The following is a 26,765-nucleotide window of genomic DNA, read 5'->3' on the forward strand; positions in this document are numbered from 1 at the left end:
TCACTTGAATTCTCATTCATCTTCTTCTTCTCTCCGAAAATGGAGTGACCGAGTGAGAGCATTGTTGTAATGCTCTTTCCTCTATCACTCTCTGCAAATGGACACTCCCGACAGGGCCACCACCACCAACAACCTCAATCGCCCCAAATTTGAGGTTCTTCTTCTTCTTCTTCTTCCTCCTCCTCTGTCTCTGCATGTGCTTTTTCTTTTTGTAAAAAAATTATTTTGGAAGCTCCATCTTTTCTTTTTTGAAACTCTGGTGAGGTCTTTCTTGACCAGCTTCAGTAATAAAGACCTATTCACGGCAACTACAGTGGCATCCCTGTTCCATCAAAGAGGGCTGCTGCCGCTAGCATCAAAATTAAGTCATCCAATGCTGACCACACAGTTTCCAGTGAGATTAATCATCCGAAAGAAAGAAGTCTCCGATATAATAAGTCAGGAATTGGACGCTTCCTTAGTTGTATGTTTGAGTTCTTTAGATTTGTTTTCCCATTGTTCTACTTTGTTATCACCTCAGAGAACATTTTTTTTTAACTTGGTTTCTTCTGCACAGGTAATAAGGAAGGTAAACAAAATGGATGCTGCTGAACCCTTCAATGTTCCTGTTAATCCTGAAGCTCTGGGAATTCCTGTAAGCACAATATGTAAGCAACATTAGATGTCCTTTCAGATATTGGTTAACATGTGCTGTCCCTTTCTTGATCTTGTACACTCAGACATAGAAGTTATTCCACAAGGATCTATGATATTTGTTGCTCCCAGGAGACTAATTTGATTTGTAGTAAAACTGGAACCAAAAAGTTATCTTTTGTCCTCCCCAAAAATTTGTGATTAGTTGATTACAGGTGTCTAACATCATAATGCTTTCTGGAACCAGGACTATATGCAGCAATCTTGAAAAAACTAAGGCCACTATTTACCTTTTTTTTAGATCCGTGCCTAGTGTCTATATCTCAATATTCTGTGCTAAACAAATATGATCTTCTTCTTCTTCACTTAGTTCTCTCTTCTTCCACTCTCTCTTTCAATATTAGCCTAACACCGTTCACTCTTTCTGATCTTCTCATTACTCTTCAGCACGAGTAAGTAAAACTCCTAAGTATTCACCTCCTAAGTTTTTTTTTTTTTCTTTTTAATTTCTTATGTTGCTTCATGGACTTTTCATTGAAACCCTTCTGCAATTCTCTGTGTCCCTTTGCTTTTCCCCTTTTTTGCTTTCAACTGGGACATGCATCTTTATTCCACTTTTTCTTAATTCCTATTTTTGTTCCCGTAATGGATGAGAAAACTCTCAAAAACTTCTTTTTTTTTTCTTTTTCTTTCAGTGCATTATTAACACAAAGTAGTGCTCACTAGTTTCTATTTTTTTTTATTTGTTCTTTCAACTTTTCTTCTTCACTTTCCCTTTTTATTTTCTGACCAAAACCAAACTGAGTCCGTGTTTTCTTATCTTCACTTCTGGATGATTTTATTTTATTTTATTTTCAAAAGATGAAACTGAAAAAAGAATCTGCTTTTTGTTTTTCGTCTATCTATTGAAATGTGCTTTGATGGAAGATGACTCTGCCAAGAGTGAAAGACTCTGACTCATAAATTTTCATGTGAATTTTTTTAATTTATTATTATTATTATTATTATTATTATTATTTATTACAGCTTGTTTTGTACTATGTTTTTAATGTTATTCCCCTTGGGTTATTTTTAGAACTTTGTCTTGTAACTTTTTCCACCGAAAAGTAATTATTACTTAATATGTGTATCTATCATTCTATCTGTGAGTCTTTGCAGCAATGAATGGCGATTCTCATTTTCTTTTTAATTTGTGTTATATTTATTTGTTTTCATTGGGTATATAAAGTTCCTAACTTTGCCTTATTGCAATTTAGGAATTTGTACTTGGCTATTGTTGTTCATTTGGAGCTTCTTTAGATCCAAGCAAAGAAAATTTGAGCAAAGGTATGATTCAATTTTTAATCTATTTTATTGGAATTTATGACATTGAGATTGCTTATGAATCGATTGTGGGAAAGCTGTGTTTCAATGTATTGTTTTCTCTGTTTGATTGATAAGTTTGATGTAATGCTTTTCATTTCTAAATAATGCTGGTTTCAATTATTGGGTCCACTTTTAATTAACCTTGTAGTTGAAAAATAAAATAAATAAAAATTGTATATTTTTTAGGTTATTTGTGATGCATGGAGAGCCAGTCCCTACAAACAAGAGACACAATGCTGCCAAGATCTTCAGTCACCCTTATGTAGCCTCTCAGGAACCATGGTATATATAGTTTGCAATTTAATTTTCAGTATTTTTATTTTTAAATTTCGTTAAAAAAAATAGATGTGAAAATAAAAAATATTAATTTATTATTTTTACTATTTTTTCTTTCACAAAATTTAAAAAATAAAAAATTAGAAAAATAAAAATGCAAACAAAAAATTGCCTGAAATATTAAATTCCCATACCACTTTAGTAATATTTTCATTTTAAGTTCTTGAAACCCTTTTTAGATAGGAAAATGATAAGGTACAGACAGAGATCAGTATACATATATTCAATTTTAATCACAAAAATGGAGACACTTAGTTTTCCTCTAGTGCAATGAGAAGTAACTTCACAAAGTAGCTTCACAAATGGCTTAAAGCTTCATAGGAGCTAATTATCATTGGTAGCTCATAGACTTGCACACATAGTAATAATCAATTTTTTTTTTTTTCTCTTTCCGTGGGAGGGGTAGGATCATAGTAATTAAACAACATTAATTACTAGTTGAGAGCCAATAAAAAACATTAATTTTTTTGTACCAAAGATCAAGTGTATTTTTTGTTCACAATTGCCATGCTATTTGTTATATGTAAAATTTTAATTTGAATATCTTAAATGATTTTAATTTTCTTATTTAAATATGCATAGCACATTTTTACCATTTAAATACTTTTCTTATTTAATTTTTTAAATAATTTTTTATTATTAATTTTACACGAAAATATCATCAATTAAGTTTTAACCATTTTTTTTAAGGCAACTACTCAAATGAAGATGCTAAAAACATCTTTTTATGAAGATTCTTGTGTTAAAAGTGTATTTTGTTTGTTTAGCCACACTTTAGAAAAAATAACACTTTTGTAACACATCAAAATCAAACCATACATTTCATCATCTAATGATAAAAAAGAAGCATCTTCATATAAAGACAATAGTAAAATCTTCATGGTAGTATCCACCTTTTTTTAATCCCATCAGCAAGAAAGAAAAATAATATCCCCGTTGTGGTGCCGGTGTTAGGGTTATACGTACTTTCTATTCTATTTTCATGCAAAGTTCTTTTTTCCATGCTATTTCATGTTAAGCTATTTTTGGAAAGGGTACATGTTGAGCAAGCGCATACATGGCGCGTGTAAAACACATTTTCCACTCTCTCTCTTCTTCTTCTTCTTGTATTGTAGACTATAAAATTCCCTTCCTCAGAACCCCACTACTCTCTCTTCTCTTTTCTTCTCTAAAAGGGACAAGTTTCTCCGAAGCTTGAGAGGAACCATCATAGAAGAAACACAGAGAGTACCTTAGAAACAAAGCAGAAGGAGTCTTTTGCTGGCATTGAAACAGCACGCACACCAAGTGTTTGTTGGTCTGATACAAAGGTTATTATTTAACTCTTCAGACATCACTGCTCTCCCTTCCCCTTTTTGCTTCTTTTTCATTTGTTGGCTCCCTTCATTCTTCTTCACTGTTAGGATGGAGGATGTGATTAAATTGTTGCTTAAAGTTTAGCTTTTTCATCGTATGATAACAGTGTTCTTTGTTTTTCATTTTGTTTTCCCATTGTTCTACTTTGTTATCACCTCAGAGAACATTTTTTTTAACTTGGTTTCTTCTGCACAGGTAATAAGGAAGGTAAACAAAATGGATGCTGCTGAACCCTTCAATGTTCCTGTTAATCCTGAAGCTCTGGGAATTCCTGTAAGTAATATTTCTTTTTTTTTTTATACAAATTCTTGTGATACAATATATGAACAGGATTAGATGTGCTTGTTTATATCTGCCATTTTGTCTCCAAACTTCTTTTACTTTTGGGGTCATGCTCAGGATGGGAGATGAGTCAATAAGTGATAGATGTTAAAATATTGAAAAGTGGAAAGTTTATAGTTAAGCTATATGGTTTTCTGAGATTTTATTTTCACAATCCTACTCAAGTAAATGAAAAGAAGATGAAATGAATATGCAATTTGAGCATATTCTTCTAATGAGCAGGCCGGAGTAGAGGATGCTGCATTATCTGGTGATGGAAAAGTAGCGAAGGGTGGTCAAGCGAAGCAGAAGTCAATGAAACGTCATGAGTGAGTACACTCCCAACTGTGATATTAGAATACTTATGTGGTATAATTGCTATTATGATTGGAAGTTGATATCCCTTGGTCTTAAATTGAATGAAATCTATTGTTAATTATGTGTTTGTGTCAGTAATACTATTTTACATAGAAATTATAGACTAATATCTTTGACTCCAGAAATTTAATACATGATTGATGGTTTAATTTTCTAAAAATGAATGGTTAATCTGAAGAATAAGAATAGAGAAGCTTTGATTACTCTAAGAAATCACGTTAAGTGCAATGTAATTTCTATGAAAGGTATATATAACACAATACATTTATAAACTTGGTTATTCCTATTTCTTCAATTCTTATAATATCATACATTATTCTGCAACAATATTGCATTGTAAATTCATATTGATGGTGATACTATTATACTAAAAGTGAAATCAAATTATAATCTATATAATCCTTTATTATGTAGCTTGCAGAATTATGATCTTTTTTACACTTTTTCTAATCTTACTATAATATTTAACCATTCTGTATCTTTCTTAACTATAGTATTATTTTACTCATGGCTCTCAGTTATTCATCATTTAATTTGTCACTAACAAGATCTAATTTCCCTAATTAATTATAGAGAATTTGCGAATTTGTCTGACCTTTTTTTCCTTCCATATGCATGAGGCAACATGGTAATGAAAATGATGTGTGTATCTTCAAGGAGGAAAGGCACAATGAACTAGTGTGTTATGTTGCACTTATCAATGCAGATTTTTAGTGTAATTTCTTTTTTTTTTTCCCTAACAAGTATAGAAATTCTACATTCAGTAAGGGATGAAAGGCACATGAATTTTTGTTTTACAACACCCAAATCTGTAAGATTTTTTGGTGACACGACATTGTTTAGATAGTTCTGTTAAGATTTTGACTAAATATCTTCATGAATGCAAATTTGATTTAAGATAGGAGCATTCATATATTACTATGATGAAGCATTCTTTTTTTAATTCAATTTTTATGAAAAGTAATCATAAATTATTGTATCATTAAGTCTAAATTATTTATTTTCGTGCATCCCATGGACTCATTCACTAGTTAAATATGAAATAATAAAAATGAGTAACAATTTGGTGGCAGGTATAGTATTGAGCAAGAGTATACTGTTACAGAAAGACATTAACTGGTGGCTTCCTTGGACCACAGGTAATCCAACTTTCTTTTCCTTTTTTTTAAAAAAAAAATTTTAATCTCCTTTTTTGATGCACTTTTTTAACCCTTTTTTATTTTCCTTTCTCTTTGAGTTTGTCTCAATTTAAGCTAGGGTTGCATCTATTACTGCACTTTATGTCGCCTCAAATTGCTAACTCTTAGTAATTTGTTTTGTCTTTTACCCAATTGTCCACTCATATGTGGATTGAATTTTCCTTAATTTATTTCATTAATAGTAAATATCTATGACTATGATCAAAGATTACATCACCATTCACCTATAGCATATATATTTTAATTTATTAGTGTTTATTAATTTTTTTTTATTTTTTACACAATATCGAGTACAATAAAAAAGCATTTATAATACTTAATTATTTAAAAAGCATACTTGGATAAACAATTTTGTAATTAATTCTTGATTTGATTTTTTTAACTACTGTATAAATAATCAAAGTGTTTGATACTATAAACCAGAAGAAATCAATAAAAATTTGGTAGGAATATCAATTCTTGAAACCACACATGAAAAGAATAATTATAATATAGGAAGCTTTTCACCTTTCAGTGTACTCTTTGGAATATGACTATTTCATTGTTTGTTCCAACCATATTTAATATAAAAAAATACAAATAGTCTAGATTTAAGAAAAAAAATTTTTGTGGACATTCATAAAGAAAGTGTATGATGGACATGCAACCGTTACATTCTTTGGTCAGTTTATTTGACTTGAAAATGTCTTTTATCCAAAGTAACTTCAAGCTAGTTTGAGTAGATATATATTAAAATTGTATTATTGGGTGAGTTAAGCTGATGATTTTGTTGTAAGATTTATGTTCTTTTATAAAAAATGAGCTTACATATTTGCTTAATAAAAAAGAGTTGCTTAATAGAAAATGATACTCTACCAGTAAGGTAAGTGTTATTAATTTGTTTTATTGAAAAAAATAAAAAATAAATATGATATATTAACTGGAATTGTCACAAAATATATTCTTAATTTAATTAATTGAATGTAAAATGAGATAAAAAAATATATATTTTCTTTAAATGAATAGAACAATAAATAGGACAATTTTAATATTAGTATAAGCTAAATTTAATTGTTCAAGGAAGTATCACTCTAATAATATTAACAAAAATTTGTGCAAAAACAATATTACTTATATTTTAGTTTTATCTACTAAACTCATTTCAAAGTATAAGTATTAAATTTATTATGCTAAATTTTTAAGGATAATATAGAAATTCACAATAAATTAGTTTGATCTGATATTCATTAATTAAAGAATAAATTTATTAATTTTTTTTAATTAATTAATTAATGATAAGGCTTAGGAAAAAAAACTAATATCATAATTCTTATTAACTAAATTATGATATAGAATAGTGGTATGGATAGTTTTATGGGTAGGATTTGTCAAGAATATTTATTAAGAAAATTAAAATATTAAATTATTAATTAACATCTTTAGATGAAGGACATCAGTAGTTAAATTAAAAAAAAAAAGACCGTAGTATTATAGACTCGTAAATTTTGTAAAGCTACAATAAATTAATTTTTTTTATATAAGAAACCATTTAATAAAAAATTAATATTAATATTAAATCTATTATCATTAAGTTATATTAACTAATTACTTATACTTGAAAGTTAAGGATAACTATTTATGCTATTTATAATTGATTAGATAAAAATTTTTAGAATTATAATTGTACTAAATTAATATTCTTTTGTTTTTAAGTCTTTTCTCTTATTTTATTTTATGATAAAATTTAGTTTAACATTTTCAAAAATAATGGTAATTCTTATCAAAGAAATGAATGAGCACATATGAAATTTTTTGTTGTGATTTTTTAGAATTTATTTAAAATAATTATCTTTTAATTTAGATTTTAATAAGTATTATTATTAATTTTTTTCATACCCTATGATAATTAAGAAAAATAAACGAAACGAAAAGAATCTTAATATTAGTAAATTAAAGATGGACGAAGAAAATATTGAATGAAAAAAAATATGTCAACTTCACTATTAAAATGTATGGGTAATATTTTTTACTTATATATTATGTGTTAGTTTTTCAAGATAACAATATTTAGTTTTAATTATAGAGATCTATTTAATATTTATCACGAGCTTTTTTTTTCTTTTATTTCTCTTTGTTTTTTTTTATTTAAAATAATATAGTAAAAGACAAATCTCAATAATATATTATAAAAATATTTTTAAAGCGATATGTTTATGTGATATTTAAATACTATTATATAAGAAAGAATTAAAGAAGTCATTATATGCAAAGTAAGTATAATTGTCTTTTTAGTTTAACTATATTTATTAAAAAAAATAATATTAATATTAAATACATTGAATAACTTAAAAAAAAGTAAAATAATAATATTGTATATCCAAATTTTTTTGTTAACCAAGTATAACTAAATTAGTTTAATATAACAAAAATCAGTTATAATTAGTATTATTTAATTATATGTCTCTTTTTTCAGAGGATCACAGAAATTGCTGGAGTGGTTGTTTCATTTGATCCCAAGCCTATCCAGGTGAGAAATGATCATCACAAATATCAATATTTTTTTTTTGAAAAAATAATACCTTAAGATTTAAGAAACAGAGAACACCATTTCCAACCCTACCAAAAATTAAACCGATATTTTTCATGCTCCCATATCCATTTATCTTATCTCTATGAATCATTTTGTTGCTCACTCTTTTCACGCAACAGAAACCAACAAAGTCTCTAATTACTTAGATAGTTTTAAAGTATAGTCTAATAAACTTTTATTACTTTAAAGATTCTTGAGATGAAATAATCTCTTTATAGAAAAAATTAATGTATTTTATAATAATATTTGCAGGAATTTAATTATATTATAATAAAATTTATAATATAAAAAAATAATTTTTTAAATTTTTAAAGTAATAAAAGTTTATTAAAAACTAAAATATGCTAAAATTTATTAGAGACTTAGTTTAAAATATGGTAAATTCTAGCCTACCCTTCTTATAATAACATGTAATTTACCCTCTGTGACATGTCATCTTTTAATTGGTTGCTATGTTAACTATGGTTAAATTATTGGTAATTAAATTATAGCCCAAAGTGGGTGATTATGTAATTAAATACCTCCAAATTTAATTTCAATGCCATCCAGAAATCCCATATCATCATCACCATCACCATCATCATTATCATCATCATCATTATTTTCATTTTCTTTTTCGTCTTCCCCTTCTACACTATCATCATAAAAAGCCATCATAATCGATTTTATAACTAAAAGCAGTTTTTAGTCTCCTGGGCTAGGTTCACAAAACAAAAGCAGTTTTTATAACTAAACACAAAGAACACAAAACACAGAACACGACCTTACTTGAACAGGATCTGTTCTATAGGCTCGTACATCTGTATCCTTGAGTTCTAAGAAGACTTTGGTTGAACTATGATCGTGAGGTCAAAGCGTGATTAATTGTTCCAAAGCGCATGCCATCTGAACGGTGGAGGATCGTTCGCACTACAACCTTGTGGCCGAGATGGTCTCACGGTGTTCTGACAGACTCAAATATTTTTCCCTGGCCATTTAATTAGTTATTTTTCTCTAAATACTTAGTGTGTGTTTGGATTACAGTTTGCAAACGGGAGTTTGAATAAAATTAATTTTGCAAACTTGATTTTGATGAAAAGTAAGTTTGTATTAAGTGATTTATGTTTGGCAATATTTATATCAAAATGAATTATAGTAAAATAAATATTGTTTGGATTACACTATTCAAAATCACTTTTAGATACAAAATTACTAAAATAGACATCAACTTAAATAATTTTTGTATATTATTTTAATTTAGATATTTGAATAGATGTTATTAATTAATTCTATAATAAAATTGATATTTATACACTAAGATAAAAATAATATATAAAAATTGGCAAAATATACTTTTAATTAAAACTAACAAAATATAAATTTTAGAGAGTACTAAAAATAATAAAAAAATTAAATATTTATTTTGGTAGTAATTGAAATAAATCAAAAAAAATTATGATATTTTTTATACAGTATATTTTTAGTACTTTTAGTACTCTTTTTTAGTATGTTATAATTTTTTATTATTATTATTTACAATTAATTTTTTGTTTAATTTATTTTCTTAATAGGATCAATATATTATATTAAAAAAATAAAAATAATACAAAAAAATTATAATTATAAAAGTGTATAATATCAAATAAATAATTAATAAAAAAATAGTAAATAATAGAAAAAGATAGTTCATATAAATAAAAATAATATAAATAATACAATAGTATGCATAAAGGATAAAATTGGTAAAAAATAAATAAAGATTGAGTATTGATGGCTAAAAGCCCGTTGGTGAAACGCAGAAGTTTAAAATTGTTGCTTCTTGAAAACGTGGTTTTGAATGCAAAATCACTTCTGCGTTCATGAATAAAAAATTTGCCAAACCAAAAATTACAGTTTTCAAGATATCTAAACGTACTTTTTCTCTTTGAACGTGGTTGCCAAACACACCCTTATTTCCTGGTTCATCAAAATATGAAACACCCAATGAGTTGATTTTTTCTTTCAATTTCAGAGAGAAATGGGACTGGGGTAAATTGAATTTCTACACAATGATAAAAATATAACTTTATTTTTTAATGTTTATAGAAATTATATATTTATCTCTCTTATAAAAATATTTAATTACAAAATTACCCTACTTTAGTTAACATATTAACTCTTATTGAGTTAAATTAACTCAAACTAAAACTAAGCATCCAATTAAAGTATGTCACGTCACGGGGGGTAATTTACATGTTGAAATAGAGGGGGTTTGGTAGAACTCACCTTAAAATATATTCTTTAAATATTTGCTTTTAGAGGAGATGAAATATCGATTTAAGAAGTCACTAGTCAGATAGAACCACATTTCCTTTCCATAAGAAATTTTTTTTTGTCGTGTGAAATCGTAGTCCCAAACCTATTGGTTTTGATGAAGTTAACATTATGTCCAGTTTGGTTTTTGTTTTTGTTTCTTATTTTTATCTTTGGCGTTCTACTTTTAAGATTTTGTGAAAAAAAAAAATTGAAAATAGGTGATAAAATAAAAAAACAACTATTTTCACTTTTTCATTCCTAAAAACAGAAAATAATAAAGAAAGCTCACAATCTTTGGATGATTTAATTACGTTCTTGTTTGTTGTAATTCTAATTTCCGTTTCATAGATTCTCATTGTTGCTAAATGATAATTGTGCTGAAACTTGTTAAGTTCTAACATGCAATGATTATTAGCAATGGAAGAATTTAGTTCATTTTGTCAATGACAAACGTCATTGTCATAGCTGCTATAATTTTAGGATTAGGACCACCGTATTAAACCAAAATTATTAATTAGTTATCAAGGAATTATATTTGACTATTACCACTAATTTAAGCTGTCTATATTTATAGTAGCTAATGTAAGTGCATATCTACAAAATTATACTTTGTGAGTCATTCTCTTCTTTTTTATTTTTTTATTTACATTTTGTATGTTAAGTAAATTATTTATGTTAAGTAAACTATTTTTTATTTTATTTTAAATATTAAGTTTTCTAAGAATTTATGTTGATTATTCCTTCTTGTTTTTTGGCTGAAAAATCAAGTTGCTCCAAAAGAATTTATGTTAATTATTTTTTCTTAGTTGTCCTCTTAAAACAAACTACGCTCGTTAGCTATTGCTATTTTATTCTAATATAGTTATTAATTATTAATATTGGTGTTTGTTTGTTTTTTTTCTTGAAGGAGATTGATAAAAAATATTTACGAATCTTTGGTGAACACACTAAGCGCAAATTGTGCATATATAGTAAATTATTGCGTCATGACCTTGTAAAATATTTCTATCTTTTACTTATTTGCTTTTATATGTTTATGTTATTCTTTTGCACCTTTTTTATGTATATTGTTCTTTTGATGAAATGTTTGCCTACCTTTGAATTATTAATAGAATTCCTTCATCTATTAATATTCTTTTAAGATTTTGTTAGCGGACATAAAAATTACATTATTTTTGCTACCTAGATTCTTAGTTTAATAGTAATATCACTATGAACAATTAGGTTTTCCCAAGAATTGGATGAGTTTACCAAGACATAGCCAAGAGTTTAGGGATGACATCAATAGATTCTTGGACTATGCTTACTCCGTTTTGCTCTTTTTGCCGATTAAAATTGGATGTTTAACTTTGTCAATGGATATATTAAATTTAGAAAATAGCAATGGCTGAAGAAGTGTGCGATGAGTTCCGTCCAAACTTGAAAGGTTGCATCTTCTTCTACTATTCTTGACAGGTGAGGCTCTGTCCTGCACCCAGGACAAGTAGATATCTCATTCTTTGGGGACTTTGCCGCTACTGACGAACCGAAAACCAGACTAGAAAACGTGTTCTTCTCATTCTTTATGGTAGTAGGAAGCGTGCTTACTGCTATGGAGAATGAAAAGCCACCATCAAGGATAAAATTGAGAATTTTCCAAACATTCTTGGAGCTACCAAGCGCACACCCAATGGGATCCACACCCAAAGACATAACACCCATAAACACCCAGTTTATCAAAAGACCCTGAGCTCTATATCACACACCGATGTTATATGCTGCATCCTTAGGTTCCCACCGTATACCTCCTTCCCCATCCAATTAGTGTTGTACAAGAACACGAACACCTCTGTCTCTCTCCGTCAAACATACTTTCCATCCCTCGAACGCTCTCTTAGCATTCCTCGAATGCGCTCTCTGTCAATCACTTTTTCTATCCCTCGAACGTAGCATTACATAGTCATGAGCTCACCGACGCAACTGGTATCGAAGTCTGCAATGGCGTAGTCGGAATAAGGGTCTCTACCGGCGCAGCCGAAATTGGGGTCACCATCGGTGCAACCAAGCCCAGTCTGTAAGCTAGTCATGGTGGCCATCATCGCTGCCGGAATCTACTTTGTCTCGGCTGTAGAGCTATCAATGCTAATACCTGCCTACTAGATTTTCGGAGTACCTGTAAGATGGATGTCTCTCGTCTAGCTCGGCGGCCCCATTTTAAGCTTAGATCTCGAGCCCATCCTCCGTTACTAGAGTAGACGATGCACTTGTAAACTTAGGTGCCACCGTCCTTTTATCCTTGCCAGTGCCGTTGCCCTCACCAGAGCTCTTTTGATAATTAGCTTCTCCGCAGACATCGGCTACGCCTTTTAAGACTCCCTCTCCTATAAGGAACCTCGGCCACACACCATAGCCATCTTTATGATTGGGTTCCGGATGTTGGACATGTCGATCAACATGATCCAGGTCCCCAGTTGAGCCTTCTTTGGTGACCTTGTCGCCAGTGACCAATGAAAAATCCGACAAGCAAACACACTCTTCGCATTCTTCATGGCAGTGGGAAGCGTGCTAGGTTACTTGGCCACGTTCCTTCAGAGATTCCGACTAAGTTGCCAAACTCAATGCACCTGCACAGAACATTGCAATGCTCATCATTGGCAGGGTCCTTCTTGGAGGAGGCATTTGCTTTGGTAACGAAGCTGTACTCTTGTATCTTTCTGAAATGGCTCCGGCAAGGAATCGAGGAGCAGTCAACCAACTCTTTCAGTTCACAACCTGTTTTGGAATCTTGGTTGCAAACCTCATCAACTATTTTACTGACGAAATACATCCCCATGGATGGAGAATTTCGCTGGGTATGACGGCTATTCTGGCACTTCTGATGCTTGTTGGAGGTATTTTCTGTGCCGAGACACCTAACAGTCTTGTGGAACAAGGAAGGTTCGACGAGGCAAGAAAAGTATTGGAGAAAGTAAGAGGGACTAAGAATGTTGATGCCGAATATCAAGATCTTGTTGAAGCCAGTGAAGAAGCACATGCTGTCACTAGCCCCTTTAGGACACTCCTGAAGAGGAAGTACACACCCCAACTTGTGATAGGAGCCTTGGGGATTTTGGCATTTCAGCAACTAACTGGTAATAACTCCATCCTCTTTTATGCTCCTGTCATTTTCTAGAGTATTGGGTTTGGTTCTAATGCGTCACTGTTTTCATCTTTTTATCACCAATGGAGCTCTCCTCGTCGCCACAGTCATCTCAACGTTTTTAGTCGACAAGTTTGGTAGAAGAAAGTTCTTTCTGGAAGCTGGTTTTAAAATGATATGCTGCATGGTAAGTATTATTGCTTGTTTATGCTGCTGTCCTAGTTGTTTATGCTGATTAATTGCTTATTGGACCCTCTGGTTTGGTTGATTTTCAAATTACTACTGATGTAGTTTTGGCTCTGGATTTCGGACATGGCAAAGAACTTTCTAAAAGCGTCAGTTATTGTGACATTCTTATTTGTGTTGGCTTATGGAAGATCTTAGGGTCTACTAGGATGGTTGGTTCCTAGATAGCTCTTCCCATTGGAGATAAGATCAGCAGCACAAAGTATAGTGGTGTGTGTCAACATGATCTTCACTGCACTTGTGGCACAGTTGTTTCTCATGTCACTTTGTCACCTCAAATATGGGATCTTCTTGCTGTTTGCTGGCTTAATTGTCTTCATGAGTATGTTTATCTTCTTCCTCTTGCTGAAAACAAAGCAAGTTCCAATTGAGGAAATTTATCTCCTCTTTGAAAACCACTGGTTCTGGAAGAACATTGTAGGACAAAGGGACCAACACCATGGGAAGACAGCTGCTGTTTAAGAGCCTCAATGAAGTTATGCATGTTCGAATTGTCAACTGTAAGTCAGACATGGTTAAGGTAAAAGCTATACAAGAGAATAACTTTTACCTAAATCATGTTTTGGAGCTTTCCAGACGGCAAAGAATAATAACTATTAACCAAAGAACATTGGCGTCGTTGCCGTGGAACCTTGAAGTCATTCCATCATCATGGCGGACAACCTTGACAACGATCACAATTCCGGTTTGGAAGAAAGAACTCCGCTTAAAAATACGGATGCCACATTAAAGGATGTGCCTCAATCCAAGGGAGACAAGCAGTCTACGAACACAGAAATCTTAGATGCCCTCCGTAAACGGTAGGATCGCCTCAAACAGCTCGAACAAGAGGTCGAGCATCAGTGGGAAGCCGAAAGAGACATATGAAGAGAAACAAGACGGCACCGAGAGCTAGAGGACAAGCTCTTAAAGCTCGAGGCCGACCTCAAAACTAAAACCATTCGATCCAGTCACAATGATAGCCCCCACAAGGACCAAGACCCATTTACCAAATAAATCATGAAAGTGAAAGTCCCAAAAGACTTCAAAGCTCCTGACATGACCTCATACGACGGTACATCTGATCCAAGCCATCATCTCAGCAATTTCAGAAGTAGGATGTATCTCATAGACGCCTCAAACGCCATACGATGCAAAGCTTTTCCAACTACTCTAACTAAAACGGCAATAAAGTGGTTCGACAGTTTGCCTCCAAGATCAATTACAAGCTTTGACGACTTTGCCAAAAAGTTCCTCGCCAGGTTCTTCATCCAGGATGATAAAGCCAAGCATGCTCCAAGCTTGCTGGGAATCAGACAAGGAGATCGGGAAAGCCTCCACAGCTACATGGAGAGATTCAACAAAGCATGCCTTGACATACAAAGTCTTCCAACAGAAGCGGCTATCATGGGACTCATCAACGACATAAGAGAAGGACCTTTTAGCCACTCAATATCCAAGAAGCACCCAACATCTCTAAACGAGGTTCAAGAAAGGGCGGAAAAATATATCAATACGGAGGAGAACTCCCGATTGGGAGATAGCTCAAAAACTGGATTCTCCTACCTACCTCGGGACTAGGAAAAAGAACCCAGAAAGAAAGAAGATCAACCCACAGAGAAACCTAGAAAGTACCACAACTACACCCCTCTTCGAGTGTCCCTTGTGGATGTCTACGGAGAGATATGCAACACGAAAAAGATCCCACCCCCTCGTCCGATTAAACATAAAAGAGGAGGAAGTCGGACAGAGTATTGCGAATACCACCTAATCTACGAACACTCTACCATTGAATGCTATGACTTGAAGAACATCATAGAAAAGCTAGCTCGGGAGGGCAGATTAGATTGGTTCCTTGCCAATACAAGGGACGAACTAAAAAATGCTATGACTTGTGGCACAGTTGTTCCTCATGTCACTTTGGTTAATAGTTATTGTTCTTTGCTGGTCTGGAAAGCTCCAAAACATGGTTTAGGTAAAAGTTATTCTCTTGTATAGCTTTTACCTTAACCATGTCTGACTTACAGTTGACAATTCAAACATGCATAACTTCATTGAGGCTCTTAAACAACAGCTGTCTTCCCATGGTGTTGGTCCCTTTGTCCTACAATGTTCTTCCAAAACCAGTGATTTTCAAAGAGGAGATAAATTTCCTCAATTAGAACTTGCTTTGTTTTCGGCAAGAGGAAGAAGATAAACATACTCATGAAGACAATTAAGCCAGCAAACAGCAAGAAGATCCCATATTTGAGGTGGCAAAGTAACATGAGGAACAACTTTGCCAAGTGCAGTGAAGATCATGTTGACACACACCACTATACTCTGTGCTGCTCATCTTATCTCCAATGGGAAGAACTCTCTAGGAACCAACCATCCTAGTGGACCCCAAGATCTTCCATAAGCCAACATAAATAAGAATATCATAATAACAAGAAAGTAATTGATGCTTTTAGAAAGTTATTTGCCATGTTCAAAATCCAGAGCCAAAGCTACAGTAGTAGCAATTTGAAAATCAACCAAACCAGAGGGTCCAATAAGCATTTAATCAGTATAAACAACTAGGACAGCAGCACAAACAAGCAATAATACTTACCATGCAGCATATCATTTCAAAACCAGCTTCCAGAAAGAACTTCCTTCTACCAAACTTGTCGACTAAAAACGTTGAGAGGACTGTGGCGACGAGGAGAGCTCAATTGGTGATAAAAGATGAAAACAGTGATGCATTAGAATCAAACCCAATACTCTGGAAAATGACAGGAGCATAAAAGAGGATGGAGTTATTGCCAGTTAGCTACTGGAATGCCAGAATCTCCAAGGCTCCTATCACAAGTTGGGGTCTGTACTTCCTCTTCAGAAGTGTCCTAAAGGGGCTAGTGACTGCCTGTGCTTCTTCATTGTCTTCAACAAGATCTTGATATTTGGCATCAACATTTTTAGTCCCTCTTACTTTCTCCAATACTTTTCTTGTCTCGTCGAACCTTCCTTGTTCCACAAGACTGTTAGGTGTCCCGGCACAGAAAATACCTCCAACAAGCATCAGAAGTGCCGGAATAGCCGCCAAGCCCAGCGAGATTCTCCATCCATGGGGATGTATTTCATCAGTAAAATAGTTGATGAGGTTTGCAACCAAGATTCCAAAATAGGTTGTGAACTGAAAGAGTTGGTTGACTGCTCCTCGATTCCTTGCCGGAGACATTTCAGAAAGATACAAGGGTACAACTTGGTTGCTAAAGCCAATGCCTCCTCCAAGAAGGACCCTGCCAATGATGAGCATTGCAATGTTCTGTGTAGCTGCATTGAGTTTGGCAACTTAGTCGGGAATCTCTGAAGGAACATGGTCAAGTAACCTAGCACGCTTCCTATTGCCATGAAGAATGCGAAGAGTGTGTTTGCTTGTCGGATTTTTCGTTGGTCCCTAGCGACAAGGTCACCAAAGAAGGCTCAACTGGGGACCTGGATCATGTTGATCGACGTGTTCAACATCCAGAACCCAATCATAAAGATGGCTATGGTGTGTGGCCGAGGTTCCATATAGGAGAGGGAGTCTTAAAAGGCATAGCTTGATTATTTGAGTTTAATTGGGATTCTAGGATGTTAAATAAGGTTTTATGATGTTTTGGTAGTTGTTTGGAGGTTTGGAATGTTTGGTTTGGTGCAAAAATATAGAAAAATTTTGAAAAACAGAGCACCAACCCACGCGTACGTGTCACCCACGTGTACGCGTGGCCCAAGTATCTTCAACCATCCACGCGCACGCGCGTACACATGGTTCCAGAAGTTTCAACCCTCCATACATGAAAATCGAGAGTTGTGCCCACCTCATGCCAACTTTGTGCCTGAGGCACAACTCTACCCACGCATACGCGTGCACGTCATTTTTTCTGAATAACACACCACGCGTACGCGTGACCTACGCGTACACGTTGTTTTCATTTCACCTCACCACGTGCACGCGTCCCTCTACGTGTATGCGTGGATTGCCTTGCATCAACCTTCTTTTTTTCTCTTCTTTCCATTTCTTGCCTTCTTCTTTCTTCTCTTCTATTCTTTCCCCTCTTCAACCATCATCCAGCACTACCAAACACCACCTATAACCATTTCTTTTAGTTAGTTGATTAGTAGTTATTTAGTTTAATTTTTTATTATTTTTCTATTTTTCATTATAAGTGTTGGATTATTAATCTTGTTACTGTTTCTTGCTGCTGATTATTGATGAGATGTTCTTTTAATATCATTGTTTTTAATTTTCATTGTTGAATTTCTTTGTTGAGGACACATTTGGGTACTTGGTTTTGAGTTTTCATGTTCAACATTTGTGAATACCAAGTACATATTACATTGCCTTTAAGCTTCTTAACTCTTTTGAATTGCATATTTTGGCCACCATGCATTCATCATCCATTGTTAGGCAATTGTACATTTTCAATGCATTTTTTTAGTGTGCTTGTTTAGGATTGAGCATCACCTATTTCATGCATTGAGATTTTGGAATTGTGAAATCGGATCAAAAGCTTACCTAGTGACATATTTTTTAGCTTTTCAAACTTTGTGGACCATGCTTGCTATGTGATTGATTTTAACTCTTACGTCTCTTTTCCTAAGTTCCATAACATCCATGTCTTCCACCCTTATGTCACTTAGGTGTTTCAACAACTTCAATATGTATCATTGAGTGTTGTGTAAGTTTCATATACCGTTTTGTTCACTAAGTTTACTTACACATCAACCGATGTCCATCCATTATCCATTTCATAATTGCTTGATTAATTGCTTGGATGCTTTCATGCTTCTTCATTACTTGTTTGCTTATCTTAACTTACAAGTCTTTTGAAGTATCTCAAGCACACTAGAATGAGTGAAGCGTATGCTTTCTTTTGTATAATTGTGACATGACTTTTAAATACTAGGGTGTGAGTTCTAAACCGCATGTAATCTAGGACCCACACACCTATTTTTCATCAATATCACAATAATTCACTCACTCCATTCTAATGGTTTTTACCTCATCCCAACAATTTACACTTCTTTGCTTTTGCATTTATTTTTCTTACTATTCTTCTTTCTATTTTTTATGGAGGAGTCCCCATAAGCAAAAATGGAAGTGGGAGAAGAACACGCAGCAACCGGTTGACCCACCAGCTAAAGGTAGCAACTAGGAAAGTCGCCGTACCCCTTGCTCATCTTTGAGTGCACCGAGGACGATGCAAACTTTTAAGTGTGGGGAGGTCGTCCGACCACTCGGTAAATTTTTAGGTGACAAATTTCTAATCCCAACACTTTTGCATCTCATTTTTAGGTCTTTTAGGATTTTTGGTTGCATTGCATATTAAGCTTAGTCAAAATCATGATATTTTCCAAGAAATTCATCTTTAGGGCACCCTAATTGATTAAAAAAAATTTTTTAGAACTTGCTTGAATTATACATATTGTGGATCATATTTTTGAGCTAAGAACACAAGCATGTGAGATTTGAGCCTAATGGTGTGGTTACATCATATAACCACTTATTTTCATTCTTGTGTGCATTATTCTCTTTCTATGATTGTAATCTTTGATTTGTTGGATTCTATATGTCCATTATTTTGTGTATACATGCACTTATATGATTGAGGCCATTGTTTCAAATAGCTCACTTACCCAAATAGCCTACCTTTTGTCTTCCATTGTAACCAATTTTGAGCCTATGTTTAACCCATTTGTTCTTAATGTTAGCACATTACAAGCCTTAAGTGAAAAACAATATATGTCCCTTGTTTGGATCTTTGATTAGCTTAGGCTAGTGAGAGTGTTTATCATTCAAGTTTGGAAGAGTTGGAAATATTGGTTGGGATGAAAGTGTATCTTTGCATTTTTTGTAAAAATTTTGGGAATTAGGTACATACACATGCATTAAATGTAAAACCATATGCATTGATACTTTTGTATATACTTTATTGCAAAAAAAAAAAAACAAAATAAAGAAAAAATTATATAATAAAAAAAAGAAAAAGAAAGAAAAAGAAAAGCAATAAGAAGGGGACAAAATGCCCCAAGTAAAGCTCAATAAGAATCAATGCATATGAGTTATAATCCAAAAGAGAATGCATGAGTGTGTAGAAAAGTGAAGAATGGGTAGTTAGGTTAGCTTCTAAATTGTATAGGTCGTTATATAGGTTAGGTGGGAAGTTTAGGTTAATCAAAGATTCAAATTCTAGTCCACTTAACCATATATGACCCTACCTTGACCCTAGCCCCATTACAACCTACGGAAAAGCCCTCATGATATTTGTATGCATGCATTGAATAATTGTTGATTGTTAGATGAAAAACAAATCTTGGAAAGTATTATTAGGGGAGAATTGAGTGAATCAACCCCAAACACTTGAGTGACTAGAGCGGATACACATCCGGTGAGGGTTTGATTGCTCAATTATATGTTTTCACCATGATCATTCTTCTTCATGCAAGTTTGTAAAATCTTTTTAATAATTCAATACAATTGTGGGTTTGGTTTGGTTTGAATTGATTTCTAGTGCTTTAGCCCTTATGCTTACATATGTTTCCTTGGAAGTGATTTGTTTTGACCAAGTGATTGGATTCATATAGATAGTTACATTTATATAAGTTGCATCTAGGTAGTTTACATTGAATAAATGTTGATACCCTTTGTCTCTTTCTTGAGTTTAGCATGAGGATAAGTGTGGGGAGGTTTGATAAACCCTAATTTTGTAGTTTATCCTGTGCTTAATTTGGGGGAATTTTATCACCTTTCGCCACATTTGTTCAATGAAACAGCATGGTTTTGTAATTCTCCTTGAATTTGTACTTAAGTGTAAAAACATGCTTTTTAGGCCCTTAAATTGGTAATTTTTATTCACCTTTGATTCCACTAGATGCCTTGATGTGTTTGTTAATGAATTCAGGTTGAAAAGGGCTAGGAATGGATCAAAGGAGTGAAGAGGAAAGCATGCAAAGTGGAGAACTCATGAAAAAATAAGGATTTGGAGTGCATTTATGGACGCGCACGCGTGACGGACAAGCACGAGTAGATATGAAGTCGCATGGCAACGCGTACGCGTAGACGACGCGTACGCGTGGATGGAAAAAATGCCAAGCGACGCGTACGCGTGACCCACGCATACGCGTCGATACTCGCACGTGACCTCATTAAAGTGAAAACGCTGGGGCGATTTCTGAGCTGCCCAGGCCCAAATCCAACTCATTTCTGAGGCTATTTCATGCAAAATTCAAGCTTGGGCAAAGGGGAGAGCACTTAGTTAGTCATGATGAGCCTTTAGTTAGTTTTCTAGAGAGAGAAGCTCCCTCTTCTCTCTAGAATTAGGTTAGGATTAGGTTAATTTCTCTTAGATCTACATTTGATTACTTGATTTCATCTTGTTTCCTTTAAAATTTCTTGTTCTAATGTTTCAATTCTTTTTGGTTCTCTTGTTAATTTTACTTTCATGCCTCTCTTATGTTCATGCACTCATGTTGGATTTGAATCTCCTTTAGTGAAATCTGATGTTTGATGTCTCTTTTATTGTTGATTTGAGTTGTGAATTTTACTTTCCTTGCAATTGGTAGTTGGTAAATTTTACTATTTCTTGCACATTTACCATGCTTTCCTTTTATGACTTCCAAGTATTTGACAAAATGCTTGGTTGGATGTTAGAGTAGCTCTTTGAGCATTCTTGGCTTGGAAAGAGTAATTAAGCAATCTTGAGTCATGAAAACCTAACCTATATTGGTGATCTAGAGTTGTTAGCTAATATTTCTTCTAATGACGCTAATCTTTTGCTAATTCAATTAGTAAGTTGATTAGGACTTTTGGATTGAGATTAGCTAGTTTTATTAGACTTTCTTCGAGTGTGAGGATAATATGATACCTTCTTCCATCGTCGGGGATGACGTAATAAGATAAATTCTTGTTTATTATTGTGATATGATTAACTAGTCTTGTTTGACGTTCTCCCTATGTGAAGATGACATGATACCTTCTTCCATTTGCCGGAGTTGACTAAATAGAATGAATTAATCATTGTATGACTAGGATAGAAAACCTATATTCTCAATCTTTGCCATGAATGTCTCTCTTTATTGATTGCTTTCTTTAATTGCATACTTGATTTAATTTGCTTGCCATCTACTTTCTTGCCATTTAATTTCTCGTCCCTTTTACAAATCAAACCCCCATGTTCCTTCATAGCCAATAATTGACCACTTCATTGCAATTCCTTGTGAGACGACCCGAGGTTTAAATACTTCGGTTAAATTTTCATTGGGGTTTGTACATGTGACAAAACCAAAACTAAATTTGATGTGAGAGTTGTTATTTGGTTTGGAGCTATGCTTGCAACGAGATTTTATTGAGAAATGCCTAACCAACACAATTCTTGCTATAAAGACATAACGACAAGGAGCCGGGGGAGGAGGAGGACACTGAGGATGGAGATGCCGAGAATGCATTGAACTTGGAAATTTCCATGCAACCCGAGCCCTGCATCTGTCAGCTAAAGGTGGAGCGCTTTAGAGCTGTTCTCCCGGATTGTATTCGTGCACGGAGGACCGTGCAACGCTTAAGTGTGGGGGAGGATTCGCCATTTTTGGGGCATAAATTTTCTTTTCCGAACACTTTGCACTTTATTTTTGTTTTCTTTTATTATGTTTCTTGTAGATATTTGGAGCATTTTTAACTGTTGCATTGCATTTTTTCTTTTGGTATATATATATATATATATATATATATATATATATATATATATATATCTTAGTTTATTTCTAGTTATTGCTTTTGGCATTTTTGCTTTTGCTTGATATATAGCTTATAGATATTGGTTGTAATTGGATGATGTGAATAGCATAATGCTTAGTTCAATTTTGATCCTAATTGTTCACGTTAGTTTTTTGTGATGTTGAAAATTAGGAGAAGAACTAAGAAATTTTGAAAACTTTGCATCCATCACAACATACATACATACATATATAGAAAATAATTTTGGTGAAAAACAACAAAGATCTCCAAGAATTTTGTTTTTAAGGCGTTCTATGGAATTGATTTGGAAAAATTGTTTTTAAAAACTTGCTTAAATGAATTTTTTGTGAAACATAGAAGAGTGATAGAACAAAATAACCTTGTGAGTTGTTGAGCCTTAATGAGTGGTTACACATTATAACCACAAATTTTGTTCATTGTGTGCTATGCTCCTTCTATGATTGTAATCTTGGTTTTGCTTGATTTTTTATTTCCAATGTTTAATGTTTTGAATGCATTTAGCATTATTGAGGCCATTTTTGAATTAGACTCACTCATCCATATGGACTTACCCTTGCATCTACCTTTGTTAACCCCTTTTGAGCTTTTTAATCCCCTTTGTTCTAATTGTTAGCACATCACAACCCCAAACAAAAAACCATGAATTACCTTGAATTGCGTCTCTGATTAGCTTAGGTTGAGGAGTGTGTTTCATTTAAGTGTAGGGAGAATTTTGGGAAGCATCGATAGAGACATAAAAGTATTTTTAGGGTATTCATTGAAAATTTGGAAAAATAGATGCACATTCATGTATCAATTTGTTTTAACCATATGCATTTGTCCTAGAAACAGAAAAAGAAAAAAAAAGTGAAATGAAAATAATAACAATAACAATAACAATAACAATAACAATAAGATGGGACAAAAGTTATCCCAAAGAAAAAAAATAAATAAAAAATGCATATGTGGATTTGGATGAAAATGATGCATGAATGTGTATAAAAAGTGTGATTATGGAAAGTTAGGTTGCATATTTTGCTATTTGGTTAATATAGGTTGAGTGGAGCACTTGAACTAATCAAAGATCCAATTCTTTAGTCCACTTAGCCATATTTATCCAACCTTAATCCTAACTCCATTACAACCCTCTAAAGACCTCATGATACTTGCACTTACGCATCACATATTTGTTGATTGTTAGATGAAAAGCAAATCCTTGAAAGCATGATTAGAAGGAGACTTGAGTGATTAAACTCTAAAACACCGAGCGTTGAGAGTGTATACACACCTAGTGAGGGTTCGATCACTCAACTCTATGTTTCCATACTTCTTATCATGTATTCTTGCAAGTTGCTTCATTTTGATGAGTTAAATCAATTCTCTATATTGTGATTGCATTGAGTTGTTTCTTTGCTGAGCCCTAGATGTCTATACTCTTGCTTGGAATTCATTGGTTTGTTTTCACCAAACTCATAGTACAATATATATATATATATATATATATATATATATATATATATATATATAGGTAGATGCATTAAATAAGTTGCTTGTCCTTCTATCCTTCTCCTTTGATCATGATTAGCATGAGGACATGCTATTATCTAACTGTGGGGGAATTGGTGAGTCCATATTTGACGATATATTTTGGTTTGATTTGAGTGGATTTCATCACATAAACCCACATTTATTCATCCAAATAGTATACTTTTGTGTTCTCTCCCTAAATGGTGCCTAATTGTAAAAACATGCTATTTTGTGTTTAATTTAATTAATTTTATTCCAGTTTCATTCCATTTGATGCTTTGATGTGTTTGATGAGTGATTTCAGGTGTAATAGGTTGGAATGGCTTGATAAGAGTGGAAGAAAAGTACGAAATTGGAAGAAAACATGAAAAAATCAAAGGAGAAAAGTATTTCAGCCTGTGCCCACGCACAAAGGTCAAAATCAGCACCTGTGCCCACACACAAGCTGTACCCACGCACAGAATAGAAATCAGCAAGTGTGCCCATGCACAACTTCTGTGCGTATGCGTAGGAGAAAAATCAGCATGTGTGTGTACGCACAGGTACCAGCGCGTGACTTCATTAAAAAGTCACGTGGCTTGTGATTTTGAGGTCTTTTTGGCCGATTTCTGGAAGGCTGAAGCTGATTTTGGATGATATATGAAGGGGGAAGCAACCACACATCATAACATACATGACCATACTTCATATAATACACTTTAGGAGTAGTTTTAGGGTAGTTTAGCTTAGGTTTCTTCTCTCAATTTCCTTAGAGTTCTTGATTAGAGTTTGTAGAATTTTATAGTTCAAGTTTTGATTTTGGATCCTAGCAATTTCTTTGTAAGTATTTCTTTAATTATCTCTTTTATTATACTATTTGTTCTACATTTTCTTACACTTTAATTCCCTTTGTCAATATATACATAGTTTTGTAATTTTGGACTTCTAGTTGAGGAATTTGATGTTTGATGGCTATTTTATGTTTGTTTGAGTTATTATTGCTAATTGTGATCATTTGTAGTTCATAGCTTTCATCATTTTCTCAATTTTGCCATGTTTTATGTTTATGCCCACTATGTGTTTGATGAAATGCCAATTTTGATTATGGGGTAATTTCCACCCCTTGGCTTGGGAAAAATGAGTTTATGGATTACTAGAGCCATAATGTCCAACATTTAGTGATAATTCTTGGGTTGCAAGTTGTTATTGTTTCCACTAACGCTAGCTTTTTACCAATTAATTTGGTAAGTTAGCTAGGATTTGTGGATTAATGACAATTATGCTCACTTAACTTATCCTTCGATGTTAAGGGTTGACTTAGTGATATTAATCCATCATAATTATCATAGTTATGGTTATGGCAAGGAAGGGATTCCATTACTCATCCCAAGTCAAGGTTTCATTCATGTTTTGAACCACTTTTCCATCACTTTATAACATTACTTGTCTATATTACATACATAGTTCCTTTATTCCTTTATTAGTTTATTAATTGCAATTTTGAATCGTTCTTTGATTTCTTTAGTTGTTTGCTTCTTTATCATTGAACACTCTTTGTCTCTCACAACCAATTTTATGCGCTCTTTGTCACTAGGTCCTATGGAGAATGACCCAGGAGTCTAAATACTCTCAGTTAAATTGATTTGAATTGTGACAATATCCTGGATTAAATTTTGATTTGAATCAATTGTTGGTTCGGAGCTATACTTGTAACAAAAAACCTATTTTGTGAAATTTTGAAACCACGTTTGGTCCTACATCAGGTATCAGCACGGCAGGAGGTTTTTATCGCTTGAGCTTATCCTAGGTGACCCTAGGGCAGCTGCGATACCAGCTCAGGCGATTAAGTGAAGCCCCGGACGAGTCCCGGACATGGACCAGCTACCTGATGTTCTGGACAACTGTAGGGTTGCTAGGAGGCAGCGTGTTGGGACATGATCTAGCCAGCGTGGGTGGATTTGGCTGGAGGAGGCCATTGATGCGATTCAGATTGACGACAAAGGATGGTGAAGCCACTAAATCTGGCTCGGGTGTAATCACCGGCACTGCTGACAAAGATCTAATAGGCAATGCACTAGAGCTGGCTAGATGTCATGTGGAGTGCAGATTCTTGTTCGAACCTCCGGAACTAGATGCCACATCCACAAGCTTCGCCAATAACTCTGGAGTCCTCACCTCAGGAAACTGACGGCGACAATGAAACAGCACCTGCGTATCTTCGTCACTGCTAATAACGAATGAATCATACTTTACATCATCGTATAACACGAAAATCGGAATTCTATAGAACAACTTCTCCACCCGTTTCATGCCATGCAATCCTAGTCTTTGGAGTATATGATTCTTAAACTCAGCGAAACTGGTCGAAGGTTAAAGAAATACACTCAGCGGGTCCTTGTCGGTGAACTTAATTCCTGATCGCATTTTCTTCTTAATGGACCCTCTATAGTGCACAAGAGCTACAAAACTCTGATCACTAGCTATTGTGAATCTCACTCTTCTACAAAATTTCGTGTAGGAGCTCGTTTTTATATACCATATTGCTTTGTAAAAATTGAAACATTTAACTTCGATTTACTCTAACGTTGGTGCATGTGTAAATCGAATTTAATCGATTCGGTTTACGTTCATTCATAAATCGAATTGATTCGATTTAAGTTCATCTTTAAATCGATCCTACTTAATTCGATTTAGTAGGGGAACTTTAAATCGAATTGATTTGATTCGATTTTAGTTGAACTTCGTTTTTTA

The 26,765-nt window shown here is 33.4% G+C and overlaps 2 long non-coding RNA genes and 3 pseudogenes across 2 annotated transcripts; 4 read left to right on the forward strand and 1 right to left on the reverse strand.

Moving 5' to 3' along the window:
- The first annotated feature begins 572 nt into the window (after positions 1 to 572).
- On the forward strand, positions 573 to 2,239 carry LOC130973883 (uncharacterized). The gene is made up of 3 exons (XR_009084313.1): positions 573 to 647; positions 1,890 to 1,959; positions 2,185 to 2,239. It is a non-coding gene; the product is annotated as an uncharacterized LOC130973883 (long non-coding RNA).
- A 1,646-nt stretch (positions 2,240 to 3,885) lies between these two features.
- LOC130973786 (uncharacterized) lies at positions 3,886 to 8,107 on the forward strand. The gene is made up of 4 exons (XR_009084295.1): positions 3,886 to 3,963; positions 4,255 to 4,340; positions 5,463 to 5,528; positions 8,041 to 8,107. It is a non-coding gene; the product is annotated as an uncharacterized LOC130973786 (long non-coding RNA).
- Positions 8,108 to 8,915: 808 nt separating this feature from the next.
- Positions 8,916 to 9,111, forward strand: LOC130978493 (small nucleolar RNA U3; annotated as a pseudogene).
- Positions 9,112 to 11,814: 2,703 nt separating this feature from the next.
- On the forward strand, positions 11,815 to 14,257 carry LOC130975520 (sugar transport protein 14-like; annotated as a pseudogene).
- Positions 14,258 to 15,837: 1,580 nt separating this feature from the next.
- Positions 15,838 to 26,324, reverse strand: LOC130975521 (sugar transport protein 14-like; annotated as a pseudogene).
- Positions 26,325 to 26,765: the final 441 nt, after the last annotated feature.

Source organism: Arachis stenosperma, chromosome 4, assembly GCF_014773155.1.
Source record: "Arachis stenosperma cultivar V10309 chromosome 4, arast.V10309.gnm1.PFL2, whole genome shotgun sequence".
Lineage (NCBI taxonomy): Eukaryota > Viridiplantae > Streptophyta > Magnoliopsida > Fabales > Fabaceae > Arachis > Arachis stenosperma.